Source organism: Anolis carolinensis, chromosome 6 (assembly GCF_035594765.1).
Source record: "Anolis carolinensis isolate JA03-04 chromosome 6, rAnoCar3.1.pri, whole genome shotgun sequence".
NCBI classification, from domain to species: Eukaryota; Metazoa; Chordata; class Lepidosauria; order Squamata; family Dactyloidae; genus Anolis; species Anolis carolinensis.
In genome coordinates this window covers 101788515-101810299 of record NC_085846.1, presented here as the reverse complement: position 1 = coordinate 101810299, position 21785 = coordinate 101788515, and the positions used below count along the sequence as shown (strand labels likewise).

The window sequence follows — 21785 nt, the reverse complement described above, 5'->3', positions numbered from 1 at the left end:
CAGTGCCCCTTCCCAGCATCAGGTTTCAGACAAAAGGGATCATAAGGAGGAAAATAAGGAACATTTGGACTTAATTATAGCACTAATCTGGCAAATAAGGAACAGTTGTTTGCAGGAGATATTGAATGATGTACGGAAGGTTCCCCCCCCCCCCCCCTCCCCAGGTCCGCTCCACCTCCAGTTTACTGAAATATCACTTTCTGAAGTTTTCTGCTACTTAGAAAAAGCTAGGAAGAGGTTGATACAACTCAGTTGTTACGTAAAATGTAAAGCTTAATTTTGCTAAGCAACAACAGTTGGGTTAAATGGGTTGTGTGTTGTACAATGCTGTTAAGCCAAATTCTAAGCATACAAATGCAAGTAAATCTGAGTTTCAGCGGAACAGATTTCCAATCCATGCATGCATTTAGTAGTGTAGCATGAGATTTGAATCTTTTTCATATTTCTTTAAGACGTGCAGTGTCTGAACCTCAACCACCCAGATTTGCTGGTGATTTTATTTTAACGTTTTCATAATCTTGAGGAAACAGTTCCAAATATTACTGTATCTTGCATTCTAAATTTTTCCCAGAACTGTTCAGTAGATGAGATTGCATTGATTTGGCCAAAAAATTAATGTCAAGTATAAAGAAACTGGTTTTTGTTTGTTTTGTAGAAGCGTGCATTAGATTAATGACCCACTAAAATTCATGTTGCCAAATGTGAACATGTGCTTTCTGATGCTCATTGCCAATAGATCAAAAGATCCAATAGATCTAAGCTATGCACAAGATGAAAGAAAACAAGGTCAACGGCTGGAGAACACACAGTCCGCATAATGGAAAAAGAGACTAGGGGAGGCATTTGTGAAAAGTCAAAAGGAAGGGGGAAAACACAAGCAGGATGACATAGGGAACAGAGAAACACAAAGTAAATAATAGGGAAGAAAATGTAAATGAGGACTTAACAAAGGGCTATCAGTAAAAAATATATACTGAAATGAATCACAAAGAACTCTACCAAAAAAAGAGTCGCATGTAAGGAGCCACACCTAAATAAAAAATAGTGGATTTTCTGAGAATCATTACAACGTTAAGACTAAAATTGGCAATTTGTCAAGGAAGAAAGGGATGTAAAAATGGACATGATCACATGTAAACTTGTTTAACAATCAAGAGGAAATGGAGTCCAAGCCTATGTTTGTTCATTTACAAGTATTGGGATCAATGGGTCTTATTCCCTAGCAGAATCCAAGAGTTGGAAGAGACCTCAAGAGCCATCAATCCAAGTCCATTCTGCCATACAGAAATACACAACGAAAGCATTCCCAACAGATGTGCATCCAACTTCTGTTTAAAAATCTTCAGAGGAAACTCCTTCATCTTCCAAGGTAGCATATACTACTGCCAAACACCTCTTGCCATCAGGAAGTTCTTCCTAATATATGTAACATTTCAAAGCTTGAAGTATGATTGAAGCAGAAAGCCACTGAAAAACCATCCTTAAAGGGTTAGGATGTCCTCTTCAGCATGAAAAACAATATTACTGCATTCCTTCTTCCAGACTATGGTAGGCCTCGGAGAGGTATTTGTTTAACCAGTGAGGAAACCATAAAGAATGCCATTCAAAAAAAGATTTGGTGGGAAATGTAGCCCTCCAGGGTGCAATGGGGGCCAATACAACCACCCCAACTCTGGCCGTTTTACATCTGCACCTTAAAAATAGTCAAACTTTAACAAATCAGAGGTTAGTGATTTCCTAACCATCCCGAAATACTCCATAATTTATTCTAAGTCTGTAAAATATTGGTGTCTTTCCCAGATTAAGAGCAAAAATCAAGAGACGTGTGCATCAAGGATTTTTGTGCATGTATAATGGCTTGCAATAAAGATGCTTACTATTCAAATGAAAATTGCTTTTCCATGGTTTTAGCTGCAGGGCTTCAAATATTCAAAGCTCTGACTATGAGACTACATAACACCCAATTTTACAAGGAAGTATTAAATGTTTCTGAAAATCTTCTGGCCCTTCCCAGTAATTGGACATCTGACAAGAATCTGACGCTGTATATTGACCTGTGACAAGGACTTATCCTCATGATTTCTGCTTTTAGCTCAGAATAAAAGTAAAGCATGACACAATTTTGGATTGCTTTAACTTTTACATATAATTTTTGTGTTTTATGATTCCTTCAACTTTCCCACTGAGCTGCCTGGAAAATACGTGGCAGAAATCTCATGCTTGTAGCATTAGATTTTGTCAAGGAGTGGTTGCCACTCCTATCTCTCCTATGATAGTTGAATTATCAATCATGTGATTTCCTATTCACTTTTTTTCTGATTGTATAATTAAATATCTCAAATGTGTCTAAACATACATAAGCGCTTAGTAAATTCTACCAATTGTTATGGGAAAGGACCCACACAATCAGTTCAAGGATTGACCCAATCTTCCCAATGTACAGTCAGTCCCCAAATTACTAAGATAGCTTCTGCAGATTTGTTCTTAAAAAGAATTTGTTTGTAAGGTGGAACAGATGCACATTTTAGGTGCCATACGTGTGTGTAGCTTTGGATAGCATAGAGCAGTGGTTCTCAAACTGGGTTCTCAAGATGTTTTTGGCATTCAACTCCCAGAAATCCTAACAGCTGGTAAACTGGCTGGGATTTCTGGGAGTTGTAGGTCAAAAACATCTCAGGAACCCAGGTTGAGAACCACTGGCACAGAGGATTGACACCCCTTTGGTGGTTTTTTTTGCTGCCTGTGCTCCTGTTCAGAAGATTTCACCTCACTTTCTATCCCTGTGACAAATGGATTTGAAAAAAATGGCTTGTTGTGCAAAGGATTTGTGAGAAAGCTTCAGCTGAGACCCACTTTTCCCTGCAAGAACTCTTTCAGGAGTGAATTTCCCTTCCTAGGAGTAGATTTATCTCACTTTCTGTTGTCTCACTCCTTGGTTGCTGAAACTGACTGAGCTAGATAAAATGGGAAAACTATCAATATTAGCAACATTTTTGAAAGATCTTGTACAACTACAACTTTTATGATTCCATAGCATTGAGTCATAGTAGTTAAAGTGGATTCAAAACTGCATTAATTCTTCAGTGTAGATGCACTCTAGGTTTGCAATCCTATACACACTCAGAAGAAAATTTCCTTGAACTTACTGTACTATTGTGTAAAGATGCATGAGACAGTACTATAATGGAAGAAAATGCTGATTATTAGAAATTATTATTTCTGCACTGTGTCCTGAGGAAAAAATATTAAAAGAGCAACATTCCTTTTACAAACATTATTTTTAAGACCAATCTTTCTAACAAAAGTTTTAGGAAACAGATCTTGGGAATAGGAAATGTGAGAAAATATATGGGCAGGCACTTTCAGTTTCTTTAACCATTATAATGATTTCCCACAAATTCTGAGAATATTCATGTGTGACCTCATGATTCAGTTCCAGGCCAAACAGGCTGAGAAACTGTAAAAGAGGCTCTGTATCAAAAGAATGCTGACTACTTATTCCCCCCAAATAAAGACCCATTGAAAAGTCATAAGATACAAGAACAGAGCAGAAACACAAAAAAACCGCTACTCCCTCTAGAATAATAAACTTATTATATGTGATTGCCACCCTGGTTTTTTTTGGTGTGCTCTTCAAATTGATCAGGCTGCTTCTCAGTTCTGTACAACTATTCTTCTCAGAATGGTTAATAGTTCGTCATCTGTTAAATCAGAATGGCTTGCAAAAGATGCCAGCCTTATTCAACTAGCAAGTATTGTCCTTTTATTTTCGATTGCTTTCATCCCAGTCTATCTGGAAAAGTACAAATGCATCTCCAATGATTCAAGCATATGGGGAACCACGGCCCAATGTAGTTACCAAATTCAGTATACTGGAATACAAGGCTCCTGTGCAATCTTAGCAGCTCAGAACATGTATCCCCACCTTTCCTCACATATTAAAATGAAATATTATCATATAATAGTACTTTGCTAATGCCCAACTTTAGCCCTTGTCATATATACTGAATGTTATCCAAATTCAGCAAGCCCTCCACATTTGCTGAGGTCAGGATCACAGGATAGTGAGGTGTCCTCTAGGAATCTCTAGGTTCTCCAATTTGATTCGACATTCAACTCCTAACAGAAGTTGATCACAGAGATTCCTAGAGATAAAGTTTTATTCAAATCCATGAATAAGTAAATCCAGAAAAGCCAAACCTGTAAATATGGTGGGTTGACTGTACTATCTTGTTTGGGAATAAAAGATGGTCTAAGGCTCAACTACATTTGAATTTGTTTTATGTATAGAGACCAACCAAATGCCTTTGGGAAAGTCAATCACAGAGTTTGAATGCAACAGCCTTCTGAAAATGTTCTCCAAATCTTGGTATTTAGTGTTTCAGTGGTAATTGTGAATTGCCATTAAGGAGACCTATTCTTCATGATTTTTTTTATCCTCTTTTAAAACCATCAGACCTAATCAGATATCTAAACAATAGCAGGTGACTGCATGAAGTATATCAGAAACCAAAATGCAACTGAAAGGAAAGTGGCAACTGTCTGGAATTATGAAAACTTTCTATCAAGATAATATGACAGAAACACAGGCCATCTACAGAACTTGGTTTTTTTTTCAAGGTTAGGAATCAGTCCTGGATTCAGACATAATTATGAAATGATAACATACTTTTGAATATTTGCAAATTTCTTCTCTTTTACAACTCAGTGATCAGAGTAGGCACAGAATCCTGTTACTATTCACTATCTTCCCAACATGGTATGTTTCCACCTTTTGTAAACTACAGGCAAATGCACATAAAAACCCATCCTTTATAAACTATAAGAATATTTCTGGAATAGTAAAGAACATTGTGTTAGATGACAGGTGCTTCAGGTGGGAGTGGATTTGCACGTGTTAGGCACACTGATTTGATATATGCTGGAAGTTGCCTATGAGTCAGACTATTAGTTTGTCTAGCTCAGTACAACTCTGCACACTTTCTATGTTTCAGACATGAGTCTCTTGTCTGGACATCTGTCTGAAAATGCCAGCAATTTAAATCAGGAGCTACTGCCTTTCTTCAGCACCTGCAAACACAATACCTAGAAATAGTTATATGGGGAGTCTGTTAATTTCTGCTAATAACACCAAAGATCTAGAAAACTTATCTTGCATTGCATTGTGAAAAGAACAATTCACACACACATCCACAACCACAACATTGCCCTATTAAATTACAGATTAGCTGAAACCTTCACAAAGAAAACTGATCCTGAAATAGTCTCATTATAAGTTTTACAGCTACAATGGGCCCTTAGTATCCCATGAGGTTTGCTTTTGTGGACCAAAATCCAGACTCTCAATGCTTATTATATATGATATCACAGTAAAATGGTGTGCTTTATCTAAAATGGCAAAATCAATGTTTGCTTTCTGGAATTAAACAAATTATTAATATTTTCATGTCATAGATGGTAGAATCTGTGGATACTGAATCCATGGATATGGAGAGCCAACTGAACATTAAATCTTTTCTTCATTCCTCAACATACACTTTAATATTCTCACTCTTATTCTATATGTAGAATGTTGACTCATATGCAAGCAAATAGCATTACTGTACAAAAACACGAAATGTCAAATTCAAGATTTTGTATCAAGGTTGAAGGAGAATAGATCAATCATCTGGCTCAGAGTTCCTGTTTACTAGAAATGTCAGGAGCTGAACTTGACACTTTTTTCACTCATCGTTCGTGCTATGGTTAAAATGACCAAATAATGGCCTATATAAATTGCAACTATGACTTGTATTTGTGCTCAATTGTTCCAATACTTACCTTTAGTCTGATTTTTGCTAGAATGTTTCTTGCTTTCACATGACACAAAGCAAGGAAAACAAACGTTAGGAGTCATTTGTGCCTGTGCAAGATGCCTTTCATGTAGCACTGATGAACATTGGTAAATCATTCATATATGTATAGTATATTGTCATAATAACAGATCTGCTGAATTAGGCCACCTAGCTCATCATCCAACTTCCTAGAATAGGTAGCCAGATGGCTCTGATAATCCCACAGCTATGACATGATAAAAGCAAATCTCTTCCTTGCATTTCTCCCTAGCAGTTAATAGTCTGTGGCAAGCTGTTTTTTAAATGTGAAGGTTCTACATCGCCATCACAAAATGGTGATTAGAAGCAAAGGCAGTCCCCAAGTTATGAACAAGAGAGGTTCTATAAGTTTGTTCTTAAACTGAATGTGTATGTAAGTCGGAACAGGTACTTTTTAAAAGTATAACTCCAGCCACACACCCACATATATACTAGCTTGGGTACCTGGTGTTGCCCGGGTTATAAGTACCTGCAACTCCTACAAATCATGATGAATTCTCCCTATAGTTCTCTAGTATGTTCATTTGTCACAGAAAAGGATAGGAAAGGGTTAAGGGAGAGGTAGTGGGTGGGGTCATGCAAATTCCACACCAGTGGAGAGAGTAAGAAACACTGGGATATCTGTGGTGGAGGAAAAACAGAAAATCGAGAATGAAATTGTCTCTGTATGAAAGCCTTCACTTGGGTGGGAGGCACTATGGTGTTTGTGGAGGACACTGGCAAGGCTCTCGTGCAAGTTTACGGCGCTCTCTATAACCTGCAATGTCACTGGAGGGAGGGTCATTGGTGTCTCCCGAGTTATGGGAGATATAGCTATTTGTGGACGTGGGAGCTTGTCTGTGTAAGTGGACACCCCAGCCTCCCCCCCCACACACACACACCTACATTTTCACTTTTATTATGTGTATAGATAATATATTCCAGTAGAACAAAACCAAACACCTTGGGTTCACTAGGGGTGGCTCTCTACACTGTAGAAATGATCCACTTCAACACTTTTTACTGCCATGGCTCAACACTATGTAAGCCTGAGATTTGTAGTTTGATGAGGTACCAGCCCTTTGTCAGAGAAAGACCATATACAACTTCAACTCCCACGATTACATAACATTGAGTCATGGATGTTAAAGTAGCGTCAAACTAAATTAATTCTCCAGTAAAGATGCAACCCTTGGAGGGTGGGGTGTACTTACTGTCTGTGATATAAAAATACACAAGTTTGAATATTTCTTAAAATTATGATAATTTGTCACCCTTGGTTTGCAAAAAGATGACACAAAAGGCTTTATTAAATGACCATGAAATTTACAAGTAGAATAGCAATCTGAAGTTCTATAGCAGTGTGGACACCCTCCCCATTGAAGTCAGGCAGGCTCCCTCCCTCCTATCCTTCCGCAGGAAGGTTAAAACTTGGTTGTGGGGCCAGGCTTTCGAATAACAATTAGCAGTGTTAATTATTATTATGTACGCTGGAACTCAATCAACAGACCTAGTCTTTTAAAATTGAACACACCCATCTGTATTTTAGAATGTGTTTTATGAATGTTCGAAGTAAGTTAATAATTTTTAACTGTTTTATAGTGCATTGTACATTTTTTAAAATATATATGTGTGTTTTATTGTAAGCCACCCTGAGTCCCCTGTTGGGTGAGAAGGGCGAGATATAAATATTGTAATAAATAAATAACCCAGTTCAAAGCAGATATTGTGGGATTTTCTGTGGAAGGGTCCTCAGAAAACTATACTAATTAAATTATTATTTTGTTTATTTATACCCCTCTTTATCTCCCACAAAGGGGACTCAAAGAGCATCACCACAATTTAAAAGTATACACACAGAATTAAATGTAACTAGTACAGTAGAGTCTCACTTATCAAACATTCTGGATTATCCAAGGCATTTTTGTAGTCAATGTTTTCAATATATAGTGATATTTTGGTGCAAAATTCGTACAGTAATTACTACATAGCATTACTGTGTATTGAACTACTTTTTCTGACAAATTTGTTGTATAACATGACGTTTTCGTGCTTAATTTGTAAAATCATAACCGAATTTAATGTTTAATAGGATTTTACTTAATCTCTCCTTATTACCCAACATATTCGCTTATCCAACGTTCTGCCGGCTCTTTTACATTGGATAAGCGAGACTCTCCTATACAAATAAAGCACAGAATAGCAACAGGTGCGCTTGCTAGTCAGAGTAATAAACCAAGCGTTTAAGGACGTGTCACAGTAACAGGATAAAGTAATACCAAGCCACGCCTATACAAAAAGCTTAGTCATGGGACTAAAAAACCAGAGAAATAAAAAACCTTCCAACACCGCCACCGCCCTCAGCGCATCTGACTCCCGTCGCGTGAGCTTCTCCCTTATATAAGCTTCAGAACCACGTGACGCAGTGACGTAGCCCGGGCGTGACGCGGCCTCGGAGAAGGAGGGGATAAGTAATCCCCTCCCGTCTCCGCCTGTACTGCTGCGTCAGTCACACAGCCCCGGTGGAGTCTGCGCATGCGCGGAATGGCAACTAAAAAATCTAACGGTCCGGCCTCTCTCCTCGCGCTGCCTCAAGGACCGGACCTCAAAGGCGCGCATTGGTCTCTCCGGACGCAGGGCCGCGTGATCCGCCTCAGGAGCGCTTCCTCCGCGTGGAGTGCCGTTGCCCTCTAGGGGAAGAGGGAGGAGTGCTGTGTCAGGCAATTGGGACTCTTTTTCCTCCCCCCTGACTGAAGCGAGGACTGTTCTTATAGTTCCCTTCAAGAATTAGGTTTGTAAATAACGCTTCTGGGAAATTATTCATCCTTCTGTTAATTACAAGAAGATTTCCTTAGTGACTCCCGCCATTCCTAACAGCCTCAGGCCCTTTCCTTTTCCCCCTCAGCCGCTTAAGCGGCTGAGGGGGAAAAGGAAGGGGCCTGAGGCTGTTAGGAATGGTGGAAGTTGAAATCCAAAACACCCGGAGGGCCCAAATTTGCCCAGTTCTGGAGACTAAAGGTGAGAGACATGTATGCAAGATTATTATGTAAATTCTTGATTGAGAAGTACAGTAGAGTCTCACTTATCCAACATAAACGGGCCGGCAGAACGTTGGATAAGCGAATATGTTGGATAATAAGGAGAGATTAAGGAGAAGCCTATTAAAAATCAAATTAGGTTATGGTCTTACAAATTAAGCACCAAAACATCATGTTATACAACAAATTTGACAGAAAAAATAGTTCAATACTCAGTACTGCTACATAGTAATTACTGTATTTACGAATTTAGCACCAAAATATCACGATGTATTGAAAACATTGACTACAAAAATGCGTTGGAAAATCCAGAACGTTGGATAAATGAGATTCTACTGCAGGGGTCCCCAAACTTTTAAAACTGGGGGCCAGTTCACGATCCTTCGGATTGTTGGAGGGCTGGACTATAGTTGGCCACCAAGCAATAATAATAATAATAATAATAATAATAATAATAATAATAATAATAATAACCACAACAGGAAAAACTCAGCTGCTATCAGGACCTCAAGATTGAACTTCAAAGACTCTGGCAGAAACCAGTGCAGGTGGTCCCGGTGGTGATGGGCACACTGGGTGCCGTACCAAAAGACCTCAGCCGGCATTTGGAAACAATAGACATTGACAAAATTACGATCTGCCAACTGCAAAAGGCCACCCTGCTGGGATCTGCACGCATCATCCGAAAATACATCACACAGTCCTAGACACTTGGGAAGTGTTCGACTTGTGATTTTGTGATATGAAATCCAGCATATCTATCTTGTTTGCTGTGTCATAATATAATAATAATAATAATAATAGGGTTGGAAGAGACCCTTTGGGCCATTGAATCCAATCCCCTTCTGTCTTTGGGCACCAAAAGCACAAACAAAGCACCCCTGACAAATGACCTCCCAGCCTCAATGTTAATAATAATATAATAATAATAATAATAATAATAATAATAATAATAATAATAATAATAATTGGAAGAGAAGAAGAGAACCCTTGGGTCATTTAGCCCAACCCCCTTCTGCCTTTGTGCCATGGGGGCCGGATAAATGGCTTTGATGGGCTGCATGTGGCCCCCGGGCCTTAGTTTGGGGACCCCTTCTCTACTGTATATAGGTCTGAACTAATAATCTGAACAAACCCACAGTCTAAACAAGTAACAAACACTTGCCATCTTTGACAAAATACTGCAGCTGTGAATTAAATTATCACCTTATCATAGTCCTTGTGACTAGTTACATTTATTTATTTACCGTATCAGGAGCAAATTGAGGGTACAGTTAATAAAAACACAAAGTTTAAAAAGTTGACATACTAGATTTCCTTTAACTACTTGGAGTGCCTCTGGTGTCACTGTGAGAAAGTAGGGACTCTGGCTCACCAGCATTAAACGAACAATGCATGAGCTTAGGTGTCCTCTAAAGATCCAGGCAGTGGTGCAAGGAGGATGCCACAAGTTGGATTCTTACTACAAAGGCTATTTATTTTGGGCCAAGCAATGGCGACAAAATGCATGCAGTAGTGCATGAAAAGGTTTTTTGATGTCGCAACTTGAAATAAGGTTGCAAGGTTGCAACAACCAGGAAGACAAACAGGTGATATCGAACAAAGGCAAAATTATAGTTTTTCATGTCTCTGACCCTGACTGTCATATGCTTTTCTGTTTCAAGCAGCTGTGAAATCAGGGAGGGCTGGAGCCCCTGGTTGTGTAGTGGGTTAAAGCCTTGTGACTTGAAGGTTGGGTTGCTGACCGAAAGGCTGCCAGGTTCGAATCCAACCCGGGGAGAGCGCGGATAAGCTCCCTCTATCAGCGCCAGCTCTATGCGGGGACATGAGAGAAGCCTCCCATAAGGATGGTAAAAACATCAAAAACATCCGGCCGTCCCCTGGGCAACGTCCTTGCAAAACGGCTAATTCTCTCATACCAGAAGCAACTTGCAGTTTCTCAAGTCACTCCTGACACGAAAAGAAGAAGAAGGGAGGGCTAGCCAGCCAGTTGCATTAGGGTGGATTTATCTTTTACACAGAGAGTAATCACCTCTCTTTGGCAGCTTTTTCTCCAAACATCAGCATTTTTACAAACATAGGCCTCTGCAAATTAGGACATATGGGACTTACAGTCATTGAAAGCATCCCTGAAAATTCCCTTTTAAAACTACGTCTCCCTCACCTCCATTGTGCACATGGCAGGGCTCCGACTGCATTGTAGTGAGTGGTCTGTGGTTTGCTTTTCTCCACACTCGTATGTCACGGGCTCCACTTTGTGGCCCCAATTCTTAAAATTGGCTCTGCATTTCATGGTGCCAAAGCGCAGTCTGTTCAGCGCCTTCCAAGTTGCCCAGTCTTCTGTGTGCCCAGGAGGGAGTTTCTCATCTGGTATCAGCCATGGATTGAGGTTCCAGATTTTAGCCTGCCACTTTTGGATTCTCGCTTGCTGAGGTGTTCCTGCAAGTATCTCTGTAGATCTTAGAAAGCTGTTTCTTGATTTAAGGCGTTGGCATGCTGGCTGATATCCAAACAGAGGATGGGCCAGAGATATCACTGTCTTGGTCTTTCCATTATTGGCTACTACTTACTGGCAGATGTCAGATGGTGTAATACCAGCTAAACAGTATAATTTCTCCAGTGGTGTAGGGTGTAGACATCCTGTGATAATGTGGCATGTTTCATTAAGGGCCACATCCACTGTTTTAACATAGTGAGATGTATTCCACACTGGGCATGCGTATTCAGCAGCAGAGTAGCAAAGTGCAAGGGCAGATGTCTCCACTGTGTCTAGTGAACTCCAGGTTGTGCCAGTCAGCTTTCATATGGTATTATTTCTAGCACCCACATTTTGCTTAATATTAAAGCAGTGCTTCTTATAAGTCAGAGTGACTCCCAGGTATTTTGATGTGTTGCAATGCTCCAGTGGATTTCTTCTCGGGTAATCCTTGGAGCTTGAGATGCTTGCCTATGAAAATCTGTGTTTTAGATGGATTAGGAATCTGCTGGCCTTCCCTGTAATAGGCAGTAAGAGCATCTAAAGCTTCAGAAAGCTTCTGTTCAACTCTTTCAAAGCTCCCTGATTGAGCAGTGATGGCATGATCATCAGCTTAGATGAAACTGGTTATTTGTGTAAATGTTAAACTTTGATGGAACAAGCATGCTCCCCTGAGCCAGACCATTATTCTGTTTTTGCCATCTGCTTCTCTGACCCTGGAACTCAAAAAAAAAAAGAAGCTGTTTTGTAGCAGATTTCCTATGAAGCTGGTGAGATGTTAGTCCTTTCTTATATTATATTTTTTCTCAGGAGAAGGCAGTGATTTATGCTGCTGACAGGTGAATAATTGTTAAAATGTCATTAACATACTAAGGAAACAAGCTAGATTAATTTGGCTTAGTTGTTTAATCACATGCATATATTGAATTCTGGATTTTATTGGTAAGTATTTCTGATAAAATGTCAAGATTTGTTGCATTTGACATTCATTTGAGAGTTGTTTTCCATGTTGATGCAAAGCATTTAAGTAATATTCCATTCGGAGAAGTGGAACAGCTATAGTAATCCTCTTATGTGTGCATTTTAAAAAACATTATTGTATCTGCAGTGCTCTAGCATTATAGCATTGAAGAATGAAATTGCCTTCTTCTATTTTTTGCTCTGAATTAATAATTAGAGAAAGTAGAACCTTAGTTGTGAAAAAAAACCAAGTTTGCAACTTGAGAATTTGAAGACATGGAAATACATTAACAGGTGGTTGATGGAAATATATGTCCGAATGCTCGATCATCATCTCCCAAAGCAGTTACTATACTCCCAACTCAAGAACGGAAAATGGAATGTTGGTGGACAGGAAAAGAGATTTAAAGATGGGCTTATAGCTAACCTTAAAATCTGTGGCATAGACACTGAGAACTGGAACGTCCTGGCCCTTGTGTGCTCTAGCTGGAGGTCAGCTGTGACCAGGAGTGCTGTGGAATTTGAAGAGGCATGAATGGAGGGCGAAAGGGAGAAATGTGCCAAGAGGAAGGTGCGTCAAGCCAACCCTGAGCAGGACTTCCTTCTACCTGGAAAATGATGTCCTAACTGTGGAAGAACATGCAGGTTAAGAATAGGACTCTACAGCCACCTACACATTCACCACCATTCACTACACTTGGAAGGCCATCATACTCGGACAATGAGGGATTGTCTAAGTAAGTAAAAAAAAGTACATTTTAATTTATTTTTACATAAAATTATGACACCAGCATTTTTTTACATTTTTTTATAGGTGCCCCCTGTGGCACAATGGGTTAAACCCTTGTGCTGGCACGACTGCTGACCGACAGGTTGGCGGTTCGAATCCAAGGAGAGCGAGTGAGCTCCCTCTGTCAGCTCCAGCTCTTCATCCAGGGACATGAGAGAAGCCTCCCACAAGGATGGTAAAACATCAAACATCCCGGTGTCCCTGGGCAATTTCTCAAGTCGCTCCTGACGCACAAAAAATAATAATTCATGTATGCATATTTAATATATGTGACAGAAATATGAAGAAGAAAGGTGACAAAAATAGTCACTTTTGATTTCTTTATCTTTTTCTCATTTTTGTTTTAAGAAAGTACCTTGTTCCTGATTAAAGCACATTTTGTCAATTACACCAGCTCTTATTTCCTACTGAACATTATTTCTGTGTTGCACAAATGTCCAGCTAGGCAGTAGAATAATCCTGCCATAACACTTTCTTCTATAGTCCTTTTCTTTGCTTTATGTGCTCTCAGCATTAAAATGATTTTATTAGAAATGCTAGAGCCATCAGATTGCAAGCCAGAGACATACTTAAAGGGATGCAATTTTGCACAGAGAAGAGGCACTTTCAATAACTTTTATCTTTCTTTTTTCTTCTTTCATTTTTACTCGAGAGGGTTTTTTTCTTAATGATTTTGCTTTTGTCCCTTTAAAAACACAAATAGGGTTTTAAAAGAAGAAGACAGCAACCAACCTCTTTTAAAATTACTGTTATTTGATACAAATAAATTTAGTCTTGTGTATAATAAAAAGAAAATCTCATAACAGCTTGCTTGATTGCCATCATTCCCAGGGATTAAAGTGTGTAATTGCTATAATGAAGACCATCAACCGTCTAACATCCCCACCCCTGAATTGGCACTTGAGTATTTTGTAACCTGATCCAACAGCACCTTCTGAACATTCGGATATTTCCTTGTAGTTCGCCGAGGACTTGAATCTTTTTATAATGAATTATTGGTGTTTAGATCAGATATTATTAGGAGCCCTGGTGGCGAAGTGTGTTAAAGCACTGAGCTGCTGAACTTGCAGACTGAAAGGTCCCAGGTCCAAATCCCGGGAGCGGAGTGAGCAGTTCGAAAACATGCCAATGTGAGTAGATCAATAGGTACTGCTCCGGTGGGAAGGTATGGACAACGTCGGCTCTTCGGCTTAGAAATGGAGATGAGCACCAACCCCCAGAGTCAGACATGACTGGACTTAACGTCAGGGGAAAACCTTTACCCTTACCTAGATCAGATATTAGGAAACTCCTTGAGATACAAGCAAGCAATTCAGAAAGAACTGGCCTAAAATAATCCTGCCTCCACACTGTCGTGCTTGATTTCACTGTAAGCCAAACACTATATACTCTTGAAATAGATACTCAATTGCAATTAAAATTAAGACATGGCTGTGTATGCTGATTTAGCACTTTCATAGTTGGCATTCAGCAGGTTAGACAGCCAACGCTGGCAGCTACAGCAGGACAAGATCGAAAGTTAAACTTCCCATAGCTTGGTAAAATTCACTTAAATGGTTTAAAATGGAAATGGATTTATCAACCAATATCTGATCTCTTTGAGATCTCAGTTAATGAATGGATCACACAAAGGATTGAAAAACAATGACAATGTTTTGAAGCAGGGCTCTTTGACTGCATGGGAACTTCTCCATGAACATTTTTTGTGAGAACTGGACACAGCCTGGTATGTGTGAGTCCCCTTCCCATGGTTCTGCTCATATTTCTAAATCAGAGTTTTTTTTTGTGGGGGGATTGGGTTGTTAATCAATTTTGTTAATTTTCCACTAATGAGACTAAACTGCACAGATTTCTTAATTAACACTGAAATTAATCCTTTAACAAATTAATTGATTAGGTCATTAGAATTTGTTGACAATCTCTGTGATAAATTCATAAAACAGCAGGGCCCCAGGAGAAGGAAGATTAGGAAAGGAGAAAATATAGCTCACTTGCACTGTGTCTGGCTGCTTTGTTGTTTTAATTTGCCTCCTGTCTTGCATGATGTCAGGGGTTGAATGTCAGATTACAACTCTGGAGACCACTGAGTGATTTTGAGCAAATAACACTCTCAGCCCCAGAAAACCCATATGGTCAACCTAAAATTTACATGATGTCAGATAACAGAAAAGAGAGAAGGGCCATGTATAACAGCAAAAAGTCATATTTAATCCATGTTTTTATTAGAATGTTTTTGAATTAGAATGTAAACATACATACGTTTTCCAACAATACATAACAAAACAAGTTACCATGAAGATATCTTCATCATCTATAAACAATTAAAGCTGGGAGACACCTGCTCGGACTTCTGGCTTTTGACCTGTTTGATCTTGTAAGGTTCCATTCTATCTCCTATGCTTATTCACATCTACATGAAAACACTGAGCGAGGTCATCCGGAGTTTTGGAGTTGGGTGCCACCTCTATGCAGATGACAACTCTACTACTCCTTTCCACCTAACTCCAAGGAAACCCCTCATGTCCTGGACCAGTGCCTGGCCGCTGTGCTGGATTGGATGAGGGCTAACAAGCTGAAATCCAGACAAGACAGAGGTACTCCTAGTCAGTCGCATGACCAATCGGGATATTAGGTGGCAACCTGCGCTTGATGTGGTTACACTCCCCCTGAAGTCTCAGGTCCGCAGTTTGGGTGTCCTCCTGGACTCGGTGCTGACACTTGAAGCCCAGGTGTCAGCAGTGGCCAGGAGGACCTTTGCACAATTAAAGCTTTTGTGCCAACTGAGACCATACCTTGAGAATTCTGACTTGGCCACGGTGGTCCATGCCTTAGATACCTCCAGATTGGACTACTGCAATACACTCTATGTGGGGCTGCCCTTGAAGATGGTCCAGAAACTCCAACTAGTACAACGGTCGGCAGCCAGGTTGTCAATGGGAGCAAATTATAGAGAGCAGACAACCCTCCTATTTAAACAGCTCCACTGGCTGCCAATAAGTTTCTGGTCCCAATTCAAGATTCTAGTTATTACCTATAAAGCCGTAAATGGTTCAGGTCCGGCTTATCTTTGTGACCACATTTCCAACTACAAGCCTACGCGATCCTTGAGATCTGCTGGGGAGGCCCTCCTCTCGCTCCATCTCTAATACGGTTGATGGGGACAAGGGAGAGGGCCTTCTTGGTGGTTGTCCCACGGCTCTGAACCCTCCCCCCCCCCCCGAGACAATCAGACTAGCCCCCACCATGACCACATTCCAGAAAGAATGGAAAACCTGGTTATTCCAGTGTGCATTTGATGAATAGGCATGAATTTGACATAAATTGACGGTGTCCCTATCTCCACTTATACCCAGCTACTGCACTTTTTTGGCCCATTCTCAGAGTTACAAGATACTGCAGATATATAAATGTTATTGCCTTGCACCAATTTTTGAATATGCCCACTGCCCCTGGCTATTGATATCGGTTCAGAATATGTTCCGAATATGTTTTTATTATATTTTACATGCTTTATGATTTTATATGCTTACATGTTTTCAGTGTATCTATGTTATTGTATTTTATTGTGTATTACTGGGCTTGGTCCCCATGTGAGCTGCCCCGAGTCCCTTCAGAGAGATGGGGTGGGATACAAAAATAAAGTTATTATTTTCCTCCATCCATATTCTGCAATAACTTTTCCCAAGCAGCATATAAAGCCTATCTAAAACTTGTGGGAAAAGTGGTCTCTCTTGCTATATTGACAGTTGACACTCAAGCTCAGAGATGTTGACAGATCACCCATTTCCTTGAAGAAAATGTGATTTATGTATTTATTTTATTTATATTCTACTTTCCTCCCAAATGGGAATCAAAGCAGCTTACAACATGTATTAAACCAGAACATCTAAATCAGGGGTGTCAAATTCTGAAATATTTAAAACAGGGGTGTCAAACACTGAGGGCCACATCAGATTTATGGTTGCCTTCAAAGGGCCATTTGTAATTGTAAGACTGTATGAGTATAAATGTATGTTGCCCTTTACATCACTGTCCGGCTCTGAGGCTCGTCTGGTATCGCCTTTCTCCGCATTCTCCTCACATAAAGTGATTTGGAGGGCTGGATTCAGTCCATGGACCTTGCATTCGACATACATGATCTATATGAAGAAAGGGCTTGGATCTGAAGAGGAGCCAAGGCTTTTATTACCTTTCCAGACTTCTGCAGAACAGGGTACACCTGAAAGAATATAAAACTCAGAAGTACTTACTGCTCATATCTTTATAGAATTTGGTGCCTTTAATTCTGCGTCAAGATCTCAATTTATTATTCTCTTTTATATAGCGGTTACTTTTTCTCATCCTTTCCTTTTCCAAGCATTGTAGAGTATTTTTGGTCAGAGAAGCAACTTACAAAAACTCAAAAGCAGGAATTCTTAACTTATGGCCCTTCAACAGCTAGACTGATTTTGGTGTGTGTGTGAAACAGACACACAAATAAGTGTTTTCTTTTCCTTCTTCTGTTACTTTGAAAATTGTGTCAAAGTGGTTTTAAAAAGAAGGAAAAGAACCAAAGGTGCAAAGGAGATACATTTCCAAACACAGAGAAGGAAACTGCAGCTCTTAAGAAAGTAGTCTAAATCCAATCATTTGTCCCAATTAGATTACATGCCCTCCAACTATCCTTACTTAGCAGAGACAGTCCCAATAAATCTTCTATCATCCCACTTTTTGCTTTGAAATATGTTTCTCCTCTTCCAATCCCCATTTATTCTCAGTTTACCTTAGTTGCTGTTAACTACAAATTGCAAAAATAAATCTTTTGCTTCAAGCCAGCAAAAAAGGAGGGCAGAATCATGTCCTTCCCAGTAGGTTAAGGCAAAAGCAAACTGCCGCATCCTCTTCTAGCTTATGTGTGGTGTCTCGTTAATAGGTTTGCCATCTTGACCACCTTTTGATATTGTATTGCCACACATGACCCAGTTTGCATGGGTGAAACGTTGAAGTGTATTGGATCGTAGGGTGAGTCTAAGCTGCCCCTTCAATCTGTAGTTATTTTGCTCTGCAGTGTACTAGACGAATTGTTCAGAGCTAAGTGATTGGTAAATGGGGAACTAAAGGGTTACTGTTCACATTTCCTGTGTAATTCCTTCTGATCTTGCTGAGCTGTAATTATTTTCTTGAGGTTAAACATTCCCAGGCTCCTATAACCTTAGAGTCTGTTTGCACTAGCCAAGTTTGTCCCAGGTGATCATGTAGGCGAACCTCCTGCTTTCAAAAAAGAAAAGAAAATATATTTCCTGTGTCAGATAACTTGAATGTGCTGTCCTTTGCTCTACAGTCCCAAAAGAAACCCCTTTAAAAATAATAACATGGTAAGGAAGGTAGTCTTTTCAAGTCAGATTTAGGAATTAAAAAAATACTTGACAGATCAGCAGTATGGCTTTAGAATTTGCTCAGTCCTAGATGAACAGCTTTCGTTTTCATATTAAAGATGATCTTGTGCTAAGGCCTTTAGAGAAGTTATGGTTCGAAAGGCACATTTTACTGCCTCATTTTACCTATATAATTAGCAACCACTCAAGACTGGATGTAGGTAAACTGCAGATGATATTGAAAAGTGCTGTCTGATGCAAAATTTGTCCTCCTTAGTCTATCTTATGTGATTAAGGAAATGCCCAATGGGATAGCTTTAGAACATTCATCTCACCAAGATAGAGACCAGACATTGGGTTGTGAATTAAGTTGAATGGTTATTCCACTTAATTTTCTTGTATATCCACATTCAAAAGTTTGGTTATTCATGAGTTTATAGCTGTCAGTTAATTAACTTGATCTCCATTCCCCTTCCTCCTCTCCATCTTCTGTCCTTCCAAAAAAACCAGTCAGATTTTAAACCCCTTTCCATCCCATCAACCTTGCAGAGGAGGTAGAGAATTATGCAACCCCCGCACATTCTGGGAATGGGCCTGCTGGGCACATTGGGGGACAGCAGTGGTGGCAGTAGTTTGTAGACCAATGGAAGGAGAAGCACTCATTCACACTCTTCCCCTGTCTGTTGTAACTGGTAAGCCACAACCCAGGACTGGGGAATGTCAATTTTTTGACTCACTCATGACTATATATGATAATATATCCTTATGGCAGGTAACAACTAAATATTCTGCCCAAATCTGTAGTCTTAAAGGCAAGAGGTGAGACAAACAGGCAGTTCCAGCATTCTTGAGCAGAGAAGGCTAAAGACCTTATAGAACTACAACTCCCAAAGAACTTATAAAATTACAACATTAAGCCATGGCCGGTTTTTTTTTTCTTCGTGTCAGGAGCGACTTGCATTAAGTCGCTCCTGGTGTGAGAGAACTGGCCGTCTGTAAGGACGTTGCCCAGGGGACACCCAGATGTTTTGATGTTTTTACCATCCTTGTGGGAGGCTTCTCTCATGTCCCCGCATGCAGCTGGAGCTGATAGAGGGAGCTCATTCGCACTCTCCCCAGGTTGGATTCGAACCTGGCAGCCTTCAAGTCAGCTACCCAACCTTCAAGTCACAAGGCTTTAACCCACTATGCCATGGGGGCTCCCAGCCATGGCAGTTAAAGTGATGTCAAAATGCATTATCTTACAGTGTAGATGCACCCCTTGGGGCTTGAGATTATTTTAAGCTACCAACTCTAGTGTTCAGATTATACTTAGCAATGTACTTTCTCTGATGTAAAATATAAAGCTTGGATATAATTTATTAAAATTAATTTGTTAACCTTAATTTGTTTTATAAAGTGATGATGTAAAAGTTTTCATTACATGACTGACATTTATAGGTTGAGTAGTAATTGCAGTTCTATTTTATTTTAATTCATTACTTTGGAATCATTTGATGGACTTTGGTTTACTTATAACCATATTAATTGATTTTAACATGTTCAGATTAATGTATTATTAATGATTAACAAATTAAGTTCTGAATTAACTTCTAATAGCAATGAATTAACTTTAATTCTAGCATGTCCAAGCTCTGAAAATTCACAATTAGGCTTAGATATCTGCCAGGACTCTGTTCAATGGTTTCAACTTTCCACTCCTTTCATTTTCTGGTCAGTTAGCAAAGAATTGCATACATTTAACAAGCTGTTCTGTCTGGAAGCCATTCTGAGATACAGGAAAGCTGAAATTATGACTAGTATTAAAAGTGCATAAACAGGGTCATTTTCTCATGTGGGATCTCCTGTTTAACTTACTCAATAACAATTTTCTCTATAGTCCACATTCTCCTCTGGTGGTCTCAATAATGAGATCTCTACTCTTTAAAGTATGGCAAGAGTAATCTCGTATTTCTTTCACCTTCAGATTTTGAAAGTGTCTTCTTTTAAAAAGGAGGACTTAACTACCTCTGCTTCTATTGTAGTTTCTTGGTGAGAAAAATAGAATACTTTAGGAAAAATGAACCATACCCACACAATGTGGAACATTTTGTATTAAAATTAATGGCTTCTTTATGCAGCTAACATCCCTGAGTGTGTATTCATCTATATATTTTTTTTATTTGAGGTTGGAGCGTAGCTCTAAAAAGAAATTGATAAAATATGTATATATTTGAACATAAAAGTGAAGCATTCTAATTTTTTTTCTCCAGGAAGAGGTTGTTCCAGATATGAAACCTTTGGAAAAAATACTGTTACTGGGCATGGGGTGAGTACAATCCTGCTTCTTGACAAATTACATTAGTGATATGATTGATGATGATACTGACCAGAATTGTTGCTTATCTATCAAGGTGGCACTCTTTTGTTTTGCAAAGTGACATATTTGTTTATTTTGAACACAAGTCTCAGTGGTGAGTGACCTGCTTGATACTCACACAGAAAAGTAAATGGACCCTTCGGGTGTTCTTGCTAAATGTTTCAAACCCTGAAAGAGAATTCCCAAGCATTTGATTAAGGTGCCAACCTTAATCCTCTTGCTACCATTGGTTGTTTTCCTAAGGTTTGTGTTTTCCTTGGAAATGGGGGTGATGCTGGAGGAAGTGGATGACACTTTGGGGTATACACTTTAAAATGGTATTTGACTTTCTCAGTTAATCTTCAAGAAGCCCAGAAAGGGTGTTTTCCTTTTCAAAGTTAGATATCTCTTCATCTTATTCTCAGTCCAACTCTAACCCTTTCAGTTCTATAGATATGTATTCCCAAGTAACCATCTGTAGATTGGCATTATTTTATTCCTCTTTCACTTAACCAGCTACTTACAAGTGTGGTAAATGGATTGATCAAGGCTACAACACCAAAAAAGTTAAGGGTGATCAAAAACAGCCTTTCAAAATCTGTATTGGTATTCCAAGGATGCAGCAGGACATAGCATCTTCTACACTTCTTTGGTGATCTCCAAAGGCATGTAAAGGAGTGACTTAAAAACTATCATTTGCATCCTGTCCCCACTACAATACATTCTAGCATACTTTCCTCATGCCATTGTGGTTGAAATCAATGGTTCACATGGCGTGTCCCAAAAATGTATACAAGGAAACACTTCTGCACAGGAGCAGCATGTATCAAGACCTGTCCCCTTCCTAGAAGCTCTGAAAATGGAGAAACAAAAGACAATTGGTCCTCTATTCATAGACTCAACCATCCACGGCTTGAAAACTTCCTTCCTCTGCCCCCCGCCATCCAAAATGCAAGCCTCAATGATGCCATTTTATT

At 39.5% G+C, this 21785-nt stretch overlaps 1 long non-coding RNA gene across 1 annotated transcript in view; it reads left to right on the top strand.

Annotated features, from left to right (window-relative positions):
* The first annotated feature begins 8347 nt into the window (after positions 1-8347).
* Positions 8348-21785, top strand: part of LOC103279095 (uncharacterized) — a 37719-nt gene continuing 24281 nt past the window's right edge. The window contains exons 1-2 of the long non-coding RNA XR_506549.3: positions 8348-8643; positions 20723-20778. This is a non-coding gene — a long non-coding RNA (uncharacterized LOC103279095). The remainder of the gene's footprint in view (positions 8644-20722; positions 20779-21785) is intronic.